Source organism: Anticarsia gemmatalis, chromosome 5 (assembly GCF_050436995.1).
Source record: "Anticarsia gemmatalis isolate Benzon Research Colony breed Stoneville strain chromosome 5, ilAntGemm2 primary, whole genome shotgun sequence".
NCBI classification, from domain to species: domain Eukaryota; kingdom Metazoa; phylum Arthropoda; class Insecta; order Lepidoptera; family Erebidae; genus Anticarsia; species Anticarsia gemmatalis.
The window spans coordinates 11,396,519-11,410,217 of NC_134749.1; positions in this window are offsets into that span (position 1 = coordinate 11,396,519).

Consider the following 13,699-nt stretch of genomic DNA (forward strand, 5'->3'; position numbering starts at 1 on the left):
TAGCTTTAATTGCGGCAACCGTCGTAGCTAGCACGCCTATCCAAAGGCAAAGGAAAAAAAGGAAAGAATGGGCAAAATTTTATTTAAGATACAGAGACTCATACAGTCATATGCGACTGATAAAGGAACTAGACGATGAAGACTTTCGTATATACCTTCGCATGAGTTCTGATATATTTGCTGAATTGCTGGAAATGGTGAAACCATATAAAATCCTTATAAATTTGAATGACTTCTAAAATCAACTGTTTCTCCGTAATATTTACGGCTTCTTGCTCCGACGCCGCCGCCATTGCAACTTCGTTAACGTGTGTCTCGCTCGGAGGCAGAATCGCGACAAAAGCGCTAAACGGTGCGGTGCGTGGGCCACACGCGCGAACAACGCGCGAACCGCACCGAATCCTTTGGCAGAACCATCGAACCGAGCGGACCGTCAATAATAATAATAATGTGCGGCGGACGGATGTACACACTATCGAATATTGTCCGGAGCGCACCAAGGTCACGGTGCGGTGCGATCGTCTGTGCTTTAATGGTGCGCATCCTAAATCAGTATCATTCTCATCGGTATCATCAGAATCGCTGGAACAATCTTGGAGATTAATTATTAATTCTTGGTCACAAATAGTATCAAAGTGTACTTCGCGATTAACGATTAATCAGTCGATTTACTCTTATCTATTGTGTCTCCTCACTAAAATTTTTGCAACATGACGTAGCCTTGTAGAGAGGTTGAAAATTATTAGGTTTATTTTTAAGACTAAAGAAAATAGTACTGATTTTTAGTTTAAAGGCTGATTGTACTGAATTATTCTGATTTCTTATTGAGGATCTGTATTTAAAAAATAGTTATAATGCTAGACAAGACAGATTTTTCGTGTTTCAATTTGTAATACTCGTGAGACGTCACTACAAAGTTGTGTCATCTGTTTTGCTTAGAACTGTCATTTTAATCAAGCTATATTTTAAAGAGTATAACTAGTGCCTCTACGGATCTTAAAAAAAAAGGTAAATGTCAGTAATGAATAAAAAAAAACAGTTGAAACCTCTATTGTTTCATTTTCAAATAATTCCACTTTCCTCGTGTTATATCACAGTATGCACAAATAGTTTCATTCAATGATACAATCATACCTACTGTCAGAAATGCAATTAGCAATCCAATTATTGAACTTCCGTCCGACAATTGTTTTATTACTCGTATCGTTGCCAATATTGACAGATATAAGTACTTGTTTAGTATTCATTCACTACTATACTAGAGTATTATTATTTATGGCTCTTTAGAGCAATTATTCACGCTATAAACATCTATTTGGCATGGTTTTAGAAATGCAAGCTGGCTCAAAATATACGATTATGTACCTATTTTTTTTTATCCTCTACTGTCTCACTAACGGGCAAGGCTAATTTTTGAAGAAAACATTGCCTGAATCTTAAATCCTATTCCTTTCTAAAACCCTAATAAAACAACTTGATAAATCTTTCATAATTTAAAATCTTAGAAACCTCAGTTCTAAAGTAGGAATTGAATGGCTCTCCGTATACGAAAGACTAAAAAAGTATTTTCAGAACATAGGTTCAAAAATGACATTAATGACATAAGTATTAGAGCAAAGATCAAAACACAAACAGCCTTGTGAGCTTCGTACTTGAAAATGTAGCAATAAAACTAAACCACACTTTCCTAAGTTCCGAGTCAATAATTCTAACTTTCATTGGATGTTTCATTAGTATCCAGGGATATGGATAATTCTATCTGCCTCTAGTGTTACACATATTGGATGCAACTTTCTAGTGAAAACAGAAAACAGATCGTTTGTGGTAGGTTGTGCAACGCACCGGAAGAATCTCATACAGCCAGCACATACGTTCGACGTTTGAATGTATTTTTTCTTTTTTTCTAATATTATGAGAAATGCGGTCCGATATGTTTAATGTCAATGTGCCTAGTTTTTGTCGTTCTGATTTCAAACGAGTTGCGTATTGTTTTTGCTTTGTGTTAATGAACTTGTGTGGGTTGTTGAACTAAATATTTTATCCAGTTTTAAGTATATGTTTTTTATTAAATACGTGCAATTTGATATTGCCCGATACGTAAGTGTCACATGATGTTTTAGGCACAAAAACTCTACAATACCTACCACTTGGCATATTAAGTTATTGTTTTAAGTTAATAAAATCATATCGTTTTTTTCCAAATTTCCGTTCTTTAAACATCTTTGGATTTCAGATAATGGCGGTTCTAAACTTGCCTAACTGTATACGCAAGAAACTCCGAAAAATCAGCAATACCACCATGGTATTAGAAATATTGAAATGAAGATATTTTAAATTACCTTTTCTACACGAATTGAACTAACACTCATTGCCGACCGTACCTCACACCGTGACCATTGTTACAATTTGACGACAAACACTATTTATGATCAGCATCCCGCCCATCTTACATCACGGTGTGAGATATTGCCGTCATTGTTACACGGATATAACGTATAATTAAAACTATGCAATAACAGCACAACTTCTATTCAAAATAAGACATATAATTACGAGAATTATGTACGTACTCAGTTAGCGTAATTTGTCACTCACAGCTTGCTAGTTGAATAAAATTAGAATTTGGAATTTATTTGTAAAGATGTTGTTAATCTGCGTTTTATTGATATAGGTACATATGTACATTATTGTGCATACATAATATCACGCCATTAATTTCCTATAAGAGTAGGCTAGGTATGTAGAGACTAAAGAACGCCTTTTGGAACGATCCTTACAAACTTCTCTTGCCTCATTCACATCCATATGGCATTGGCACATAGCCTTTGACATGGCTTAACGACTGTTATCCTAATTGACCGAATTTTTACGTTACTTCCAAAGCACGGAGACGCCCCGTTTAAATATAACTTTGCGGTCACCCATCTATGGAGAGACCGCGCCAAGGGTTGCTTAACCTACAGATCGTTTATCGACCGGTGAGCGCAACTGGCTACAGGCGCCTTAACCCTGGTTCTAGTTAATACCAGTTTATAAATAACCTTAATGACGAAAAGGAAGGCTAAACCGCTATAAGCTTCCGACAATTTATAATCACGACTAATCGTTTATTGAACAGCAACCTTTATTTCACGCATCCACAGGGCGTTTAGTTAGGCGTGGTTTGTAACGACACACGTAAATCTTACAGTGAATAGATAAAGAAAGTGCATGTAGTTGTAACACGTTCTATGATAGCAAGGTGAGGAAAGTCTTGCGTTTTGTCGGAACATCTATGGTTGGCTTGTGAATGAGAATGAAACTTTATAGTTTGGAGGTCAATGTGTTAGTAGTATACTGGTTAAGTATAGCTTGATCGTAACGTAGTTATTTTAAGTTGTATGGGGGCGAGTTTGTTGTCATATACCGGGTACTTTACCATTTCCGGCTACTATTAAGGTATTTACAAATTTAAATTTAAATAAACCAAAAGTACTTTGCCCGACTCGAAAATCGAAACCGAGACCTGATGCACAGTGGTCGGGTACACTACCGACCACAAAAGCAGAAGACAAGATGTGTTCCGTTTTCTATGTTACCGACCGTTCTAAAAAGCAGCCTGTCAGTCTTAAGTTAAAAGTGTATAAAACATCCATTATGCCTTCCCAAGGCGAAATAGGATGTGCCTTAATTTTAGGCCTTAATGTACCCTATTTTATGTGAAATAAATATCTTTTAATCATATTGAAATTATCCACATATGTATATTGTAGACGGTATAACCAGGCGTTGTTAGATCTACGCACGATCTCGTAACTTAGGTACACATTGCTCTGAGTCCTAACATGTGCAATTGAATAAACATCGTGACGTAAAGATTATACCAAACGTGCGACCACTGAGTTACCCGCAAACCTTCCCTAATCACATACGGAATCTTAAACGAAGAAGGAAGTTCGTTTATGTAAAGAAAATTATAAATCATTAGTAACTTTTTAGACCCTTTAATTCGTATGATTTTCAGTGAGGTTAAAGAGAACTTACGAGTTTGTCTGTGTAGTATTTTTGTGGTAAAAAGTACCTACATTTGGCCGTGGTGGACTCAAGGCCTAAACCTCTTCCACGTTCGGGAGGAGACCCTTGCCCAGCAGAGGGACAGTAATGGGTGAATAGCAACAGAAATGAACAATTTATACAGTAGGTACTTTGTTAACGAATATGCACTCATTCTAAAAAAAGCGAATTTAATAGTAATAGGAAAGAGAATAAGATACAAGATAAAAAAAATGTTTTATTAGTTTACAATATTTCGATAAAGAATAAATGAATACACGTCAAATCTTTTTAGATCTCTCTTTCTGTTTTATTGAATTTTCCGAACTCCTCCCTAACTCGCGGCTCACGTGATAAACACCCGGTGTCTAGGTACAATTTGCAGTTGTAACGCGGGGTCAACAATTAAACGAACATAATTTGTTCAGCCAGTAAGGAAACGTTGTGAATGAGTTCGTGAGACGCGAACAGGTGCCTGGTGTTAGGTGAAAGGGCCTGCTGTTGACCCTACGCTCTTATTCTGGCTTATATTGACTCCTTACCACTAAAAAATAGAAAATAAACTACTAAACTTCCCATTTATCGCTTTGGAAAGGAGCATAAAGAAAAGCGAAGAAAATATGAGAATAATTAGTAAGAAACTTGCGAGTCGCAACTACACTTTTCAAAAGCCAAACTAATTTGAAACGCGGTCACGAAAGATTTTTAATTTTTGATCTGGCACAAAATTGCCACAAATAGCTTGTAACGGGTTATTTCTAATTCGGCTGTATTTGGCCTAACCTTGAGTACTAATCTATTGGACCTCCACAACCCCGTAACCAGGGCTATAGCACGATACCCTTCGGTAAAACTTTCAAGCTTCTGACGACGGTAACGACTGTCAACGATTTTTCAAAATGACCCACAATTTAACATACTTTTCGAATTACAGAGGAAATTGGTTCGCATAATATGGTCACCCACACCATAGACCAATCTCTGTAAATATATGTATCTTAAAAGATTTCTTAACTGTAACAATCTTTGAAATCTTAGAATCTCCAAGTAAAGCTTCTGGTTAGTTCAGAATAGTGGCGTTTGGTATAAAAACAGTTCGTGCGTGCTTTAATGCTTTGTCGCTTGTAAGTCATTACGCGGTGAATGGTGCGGCTCTCGTGTGCGCGACTGTACTTATACACTTCTATACAAGTTTATACACTGCTATACATTCTTATACTCCGGTGTACACTCGGTTACGTGAAGACGTTTGAATAGAGCATGATGTATAAAAGAATGACCGGTCAACATTTTCATGTGGATTTTATATAAACATTTTGACTAATGATACAGATACTGAGCAGTCACAGCCAAGTGGTCTAGCATGCCTCCCATGTAAGTAGTCGATGGTTCGAATCCGAGGCAACACACTTATGAAGCCGAATTTTCGAAGTTATGTGTATTAGAAATAATATTAATTGTTCTAACGGTGAAGGAAAACATCGATTGCAAATTTGCATAGCCGAGACTTCTTTAACACAGTTCTTGAAGGAAAGTCCCCATCCCGCACTTGGCTACCATGGTGGCCTTAAACTTAACCTCTCCCTTATTACAGGAGGACACCTTTGCTCTGTAGTGAGTTAGTTAATGAGTTAAATTTATAAACTACTGATATACTCTCGAATCTGCGGCGAGGTGATCACCAAAAACGCAGTTAAATAATAGGCAAAGATCGCCTTTAAACAGCTATCAGATCGACCTGAAAACCCAACCGAAACAGATTGAAGCAAAGTTCAACAGTTCGCAAACAATATTTATACTAAAATGGTGAATGTTTATCTGTATCTTTAGTTCTTGAACTTGAGTTCAAACGAGATTTATTTGCGTATCAAAACATTTAGATAAAAGAACTCTTGTAATGCTTTCGATTGCTTGTCAAAAGCCTTCTTTGTTAACTTTGTTTGCTATTTTGCTGTGTAAAGGAATTTAAACTTTAGGGCTATCGTTTTAGAGTTTAATTTTTGTGGTGATTAGAGAATATCTTTAGATTTTCATCAATGCAAGATTTTGTGGTCCAAGTGAGTTGTGTACAGCGACTCAAAAATTTTATGAATAACTGCATGCCTGTTTACTATTTAAGATTAGATATATATCTACAATAGTAAAAAATCTGGTGGTTTATCTATACTAATATTATAAAGCTGAAGAGTTTGTTTGATTGTTTGTTTGTTTGTTTGTTTGAACGCGCTAATCTCAGGAACTACTGGTCCGATTTGAAAAATTCTTTCAGTGTTAGATAGCCTATTTATTGAAAAAGGCTATAGGCTATATATTATCACGCTACGACCAATAGGAGCAGAGCACCAGTATAAAATGTTACAAAAATGGGCAAAATTTTAAGCTATTCTCTCTTCTGTGACGCAAGCGAAGTTGCGCGGGTCAGCTAGTTTAAATATAAATTGAAAATATAATTTAAAGAGTTTGTTTTAACTTATTTTATTTATCTAAATATATAAATAGACTATATTTTATAACTTAATTTTACCAAATTTTCATAATCTTAATACTACTTAACATTACGTTTCACAAGCATAGACTCTTTGAAGAAGAAACGGCAAAACCTTTTGGCAAATTCTCTCTCCCGCTTATCCTTTGCAGCGTCTGTCATCTGACATGCATCTACGTTCGACAGGCCCTGAGGTCAAGTTGAGGGTCCCACGAGACCACCTACTGCCTCGTCACGGACCATTCACCATTACCACAATCAGATATTTCACGCGTTTTACATATCGATTATCTAGTCATTGCAGGTTGAAAGTTTTGTACGAATTTGAGAGAAATGCGCTGTTTTTAGGTTATTGTGGTCAAGATAGACAGATGATTGTACATCGTCGCTACGCGTGTGATTTATGCAGTACTTAAGTAGTTTTTAGTCAATAGAGTGAAAAAAAAATAATTATAACTTGGCTGGGCTTACTTGTACATTTTCTGAGAAAACCAGTGTTTTGTCTGCTGTAAAATATGTTAAGGTTATTTTGAAAAAAGTGCGATACTGTACAGTCAGATCTATCAAGTATCTAGAGTTTGACATTTGAAATGTATTGCAAAAATAGTTCTTACGACGTCCGATAGAGGCGCTGATCGGGATTTCATACAACATATTTCGATAGCTATAGCAAGTTGTTGGTAGGCGATAGTAATAGGAAATTGTCTTGTTTATGTTCCTTAATTATTTACTTGATATACTAACCGTGGCTAACAATAGTTTCCAAGTGCGTTGACATTTAGTGTCGTACACTAATTAAAATATAAACAATAGCGAGCTGGTCTCATTAAATGAGTTCCATAAAATCTGTGCTTTACTCCTTAAACAGCAATGTAATTAATTTAGCTGCTAAGATAAAATATACCTTTGTTATTGAGAAAGCGAATTGAACTATAGGCGACCAGGGCTACAATTTAACCGAGGCAGAAAATTGTTTTTGGGATTTTTGAAATGCGACTTTACACTGCTTAACCGCTATAATATATTGACTCCTATTATCATATAACGTGCCTAATAAGTAGCAAGAGTTCTTTGTCCGACCTGGGAATGGAACCCGAGATCTCACGATCAACAGTCGGACACACTATTGACAGAGCCACAGATGCAATCATGTCACATTGATATTATCGAATACGTGTAATTCGGTTCTCGGGTCATGTACATACATTGTATTTTTCTAATTTATTTTTTTTCAATAGTAGACTAGAGTTTAGCAACGCACCTGGTAAGTCAAAAGGTCTTTGTCGGACATGGGTATGGAACCCGAGATCTCACGATCAGCAGTCGGACACTATCGACAGAGTCATGTGACATAAGTATTATCTAACACCCGTAATACCCTTCTTACTATACCAGTTTCAGCCATTGACCACGACCGTTTTCAAAAGCTCAGCTTAAAACTGCGTCGCACGCATTTGGCACAGCCCATGACAATGAACTGGGGACAAGGGGTAAACAAATCATCGTCTTTTACTCGGTACTTGAAAGTGCCTATTGTTGTGTTAGATAAGCCTTTAGACAAGCTTTTACTTAACACGCTGTTTCACAAGGTTACATACGGTTATGTATGTGACTAAATTACTAAACAACCCTACTATAGTCCGACAGAGAAGAGAGCTTTGGCATGATTTATCGAAATTACAGTTAATACTTCTGGGTATTAAAAAAAAAGGAACTATGTCAAACAAGTGACCTGCGAGTCACTGATGTCCCAAATTCAAAATTTAGCATCCCGCCAGCCGCGATCTTACATACAAAGCTCTCTACTAAGGTTTCGGGGCTATATGTAAATGTATATTCCTATATACATATATTACTATGGCTTATTACTTGCACAGTTACCGTTGCAAGAGATTTCCGTAACATAAACTATCCTATGTTCATGAATCTCAAATTGTAATTGTACAAAATCTAGTTTAAATCGGTTCAATGGCTTAGGCATGAAGAAAAGACATCTGCCAAAGGGCCAAAGGTGACTTTTGCATTTATAATTTATAATATTAATAAATAGATACATAGTTTGAACAGTTAAACGACTGATCCGATTTGTTGAAATTTGGCATAGAAGAAATTGAAGGGGTGAAACAAGGGTCTATTTCTATAAGATAACCCCCAAGTGGCTGAAATAGGCTATAGGCCTTCTACGCAAGCAAAGTCGTATGGGTCAAATAGCTTTCTATATTTTACGGTCGCTTGTGTATTGTTTATGGTCAATATGGCTGTTGTTTATCAATTTAACCCTTTCGATTTTATAAAGGGTGTTACGAATTATAAAATGTAAGGGCCGATTTGTTCACTTTCATATTAGTGAATAATGGTCGTTATTTTAAAGAACAGATCCGGAAGTTAAATTGATAAATGTTGTGTGAATTTCTGTGAAAATATCGCTTGCTTGCACAACTCGTGGCAGTATGTTTTAAACCTATTTTCACCACAATAAATGTATTTACAGATTTTTCATGCGTCTGTTGCGTCGATAAGCCGATGAATCGGCTCTTAATTTTATTAATACCTTAGTTACATTATATCTGTTGACTCGAACACCGGTAGAACTTACTTTAGAATGCAGGAATAACATTAAAATGGGAAGAAATGGGCATCTTTAAGGTTATTATTACGCTATTTGAAATTATTCAATTTTATTCATAGCTATATTTAGTATCAAAAATCGGAAAATGCACCCGTTGAACTCGTCGCTTACTTTTTATCCGAGCTATTTGCTTATTTCCATGACCAAATTAACCCCAAATATTCTTGAAGCAACCTCATTTTACGGTATTTTATTTTGTGCTTACAATAGTTTAGTTTAAAAATAGTCTGTTTAATGGTTCGTAAGCCTAGTTTAATCACATAAATGTGACTGTTAAGGGAACGTTGGTGAAATGTATCTAATATGAGAGAAACTAACTATTTTATCGACTGGTTTATTGCTGGATAGTTTTAGTAGGCAACATTGACACACCTAAGGAGTTAACAAACTAATCCGCCTTCATTGCTTCGACATAAACAGTTTTATAGATAACGTTCTCACATTCATGGAACACTTACTTTCTTGCAATGCTTTCATTTCTAAATACGTAATAAGACGAACGTGTTATTTATAAGATTCGAAAATCCCCCGTGGCACATTGGTTTAAGGACGCCATGCGTCAGGAGGTCGTGGGATTGATCATGTTATCATATACAATTTAAATTTTGACTGCCTCCGTGGCGCAGTGGTTTAGGTCACCATGCAAATACCATTACGTCGGGAGGTCGTGGGTTCGATTCCTACGCAAAAAAATACAAAATTTCAGTACTATTATTTAGTAGCATCAAGTTTTTACAGACCCATAGTGCGATTCTCTATACTGTTGAGTATCGTAAATTTTACACTTAAAATGTATTGCCGAAATAGTTGCCACGACGCCCGTCAAAGGTTTACATTTTCACACAAAATTTCTCGATAGCTAGCCGATCGTCGGTAGTCGACAGTGGCAGAGAATCGAGCTACTATTCTTTTCCGTCCTACATTATAGTAACAATGTTGAGGTCTAATCCAGAGTTAAGCAAATCTGAATGTTTCATGATCTATTAAAGAGAAAAGCGTTAAAATATCTACGGTGCCATTTCGACAATGAACACTGGCCAACCCGGATAGACTTTAAGACCTCCTATTGTCAATAGTTCACTTTCCGAACGTGACTTAAAAATAAAACGTTCTATTTACATTTAGAACAATCATTAGCTATATTCTTATGTATTGCGAAACAAGATAGCCGTTCCCACGAATAAATCACATGTCCAAATTGTACTTGTAACTAGTTCATTTCTAATTAGTTTACCTGTTACAGTACAACTGGTAGTTTAAAATTCAACTTTAGCGTCATAGACAGAAGGTTGATTATAGTTAGTGAGGTGAGTTGGTGGCCGGTAAATGTTTGTGAAATGTATCGTATTAAAATGTAGTTTTAGCATGGCAAATACAGTTTGAAGTGTATTGATGACAGTACAGAGAGAATGTGTCAAAGATCGTGAGGTCATTTTCACAATGGACGAAAGGATGGTGATACACTGGACCCGAGGCATTGTTAACTTCTTTTTCATTTTAAAAGACTTAGTTCGGGAAAAAGTTTGTCTGTGTATACGGGTTATGCCTAAGTTATCTATGTAACTATAATTATTTAAGTAAAATAAGTATTTCAAAAATGTAGTAAAATGAATGGGTTTTTCAGACTAGGAAGCAGCAAAATACTTTCGAAACTGAATCCGAGACAGTTTATTAATATTTATATTATGTACAATTGATCTTCTCGTATACTAAAAATTTTTCGGTCCTACTGGACGTGTTAGGCAAATTAGCATTCTATATTCTGATATTTTGCCATACAGGCAAGATGTATGGATAGAAATGAGACTAAGGAAGTTTGTAAAGATCGTACAATTGGCGTTCCCTGGTCTCTATCTCCCCCTATGGGAAAAAAACGTGTAATTATGCACGTATGTATATTCCGATACATCTAGCGCTTCGATCTATTAATCGAAAAGAAATACATTTTTATATACTCGTTACGATTGGACATGACATAGGTATATCATATTCCATCTTGTAAAACAAAGTTGAATGCCCTCAACAATGCCTCCTAAATCATTTAACCCAACAACACAGTGTTTACAGTTTCGCAGGCTTATTAACTTTACAACTTTTCTATTAGAAACCATAAATAACAATGAAAGTGTTGCCATCAATTGCAGCCAATAACGCTCTCATATCGATCTCGTTACAACAATCGTTATGATCTGTTTAGAATCGATTCTACGCATCTGTCTGTTACTGCTTTATTAATTTATAGCGAAATTTTATGTAGAGTCGTGAGTTTGTTTGGGAAGCTTTTGTTTAAGATGGTTGTGGATATACTAGCTGATTCGCAAGGCTTGTCTCGCTTGTAATTTTAATAAAAGTAAGGTTTAAGAATCCCACTAAAAAGTATTCGATAGTTCTTGAATTTTATGTGAGAGCCGTATTGTAATGTTTTAAGAGATATATTTAAATTACGGCAGGTAAAAATCCTCTCATTAAACGGTTTTCCTAAAGGGGAAGTGTTTGGCAAAGTGGTGGGCCCACTATAGCCATGTAAAACACAAACAACAAATAAAATCCTCTAAAATAATGTCAATTAACCTCAGAAAAAATAAACTACAGAATAGAACCTTTGAATTATAACCAAGAGTTGTAGCGCAATTCTGCACAGTCAGTACTATCGTGGACAGAGAGTTTGACATTGAAAATTTACTGCAAAAATAGTTCCCGTGAATCTCGCTAGGGGCGCTGATCCGAGAATCTTCTCTGGTAAAACCCAACATTGCTTTAATTCAAGCACCCAATAAAAAATGAATCCACAATCTGACGCAACACTGACCCACTGAATAAACACTGAGTGTACAATAAACCTAACGACATGTCATTTGATTATACAACACGCATTGTGGACCGTATCTCGTAATTAATCTGCATACATACCGGGGCATGTACAGCGTACATTACACTGTACACGTAATAAGAACATCAATCATGAAGTTCATGAGACTTGTAGGAAGATGTTGCTAAATACGTTACGTGGTTCTTGATAGGCCTTTTAGAATTAACTGAAAAGTTTTGAAGTCGTGAAGGCTTTGCCTAGTAAATACCGGTAGCGTGATTTTCTACAGTTGGTACTAAAGAGTATCGAAAATTTTCGCAGTCGCTTGGAATGTTCGACAGTTTTCATAAAAAAATTGTCGATAGCTAGCCAGTCATGGATAGTCTATAATAGCGAAACGTGCTACTGCAAATGCTGATATCACACTGTTCTGTAACTCTGAGCTTGTGGACGCGATGTATAAGCGCCTAGTATCTCGAAAACGCGCGAACTCGCACGAATTGTTTCGCAGTGAATTCGCCCCTTCTGACCAAGGTCTTCAGAGAGATTTTCTTTTAATCAAAGATGCAAGAGAAGGCGAACATTAGCGGAGAATTTGTGCTCGGCCTGTGCGCCGATCATTCAAGGCCTTTTTTTTATAATCTTTATTTATTGAGGGCTTTTAACTCTATGAGCTTAAGTCAGCCCCATCACAACAAAAACAAAAAAAATCGACACAATTCCTATGTCTAAACAATTCAAATTTAAATTATTATAAAACTTTTCTCTAAACAATAATGTTTCAAAATCAAGTAATTTAGGCCTTAAACTTTGTGAGTTTTACTGTAAAATATCTAACTTATCCATTAAAAAGATTAAACAACTGTCCAACGACCTCTCCACTGTTCAACATACTCCTAAGAAAATATTTACATTCGTCACAAATAACTCTAAATGCCAACTGAATCTTTTCGTCTACGGTTTTTTCTGATAAGTATAAAAATATTCTTTAAATTCCAAATTAAATTCAGTAAGTCAATTTTTTTCTGTTTAGTACTACTAGGTTGTTCTCCAGTCATTTTCTCAAATTGTTCAGATTCAAGGCCTTCTAGCGTAAGAAATCACGCTACATGTACTATCATACATCGTATAAGTACACTCTTAATGTCATATACACCATAATAAATCACTTTGATAACTACCACGTGTGTGCTTTGACTATGATCCTTTTCCTTGCCAACCGGTTACCATGTAATAATATCACGTTGACCGTGAGAGAGAAAGCTAATTGCAAATAAAAAATAATAGCATCCATGTTTATGGCGGAGTTCCGGTGCTTTACAATAAACTCTATATGTCTATAGGTCTAGTATATTAAGGTTTCGATTATTAGTAATTAACATACTAGCTTGTCTCCGTGACCGTCTATGAATCATTGGGCAAGTCACACACGGTAATTTGATTCTAAACTGAGCAGAGCTTGTACTTTGGTAACCAAATAACTGATAAACGTTATATACTTCTAAACACATACTTATATAGATAAATTAACAACCACCCTCAAAACAGATGCTTGTGCTCATCACACAAATATTTGTCCCGGGTGGAATTTGAACCCACCACACGCGGCGCTACGGTTATTGCGGCGAAGTGACCACTTTAACCACTGTGCCAATCTAGTCATGTGTAGATTAATAAGGGTTTTCCATTCGAAGGTAAACAGAAATATTTCACGTTCTAAAATTAGGGCGCTTCTTTTTCGCGA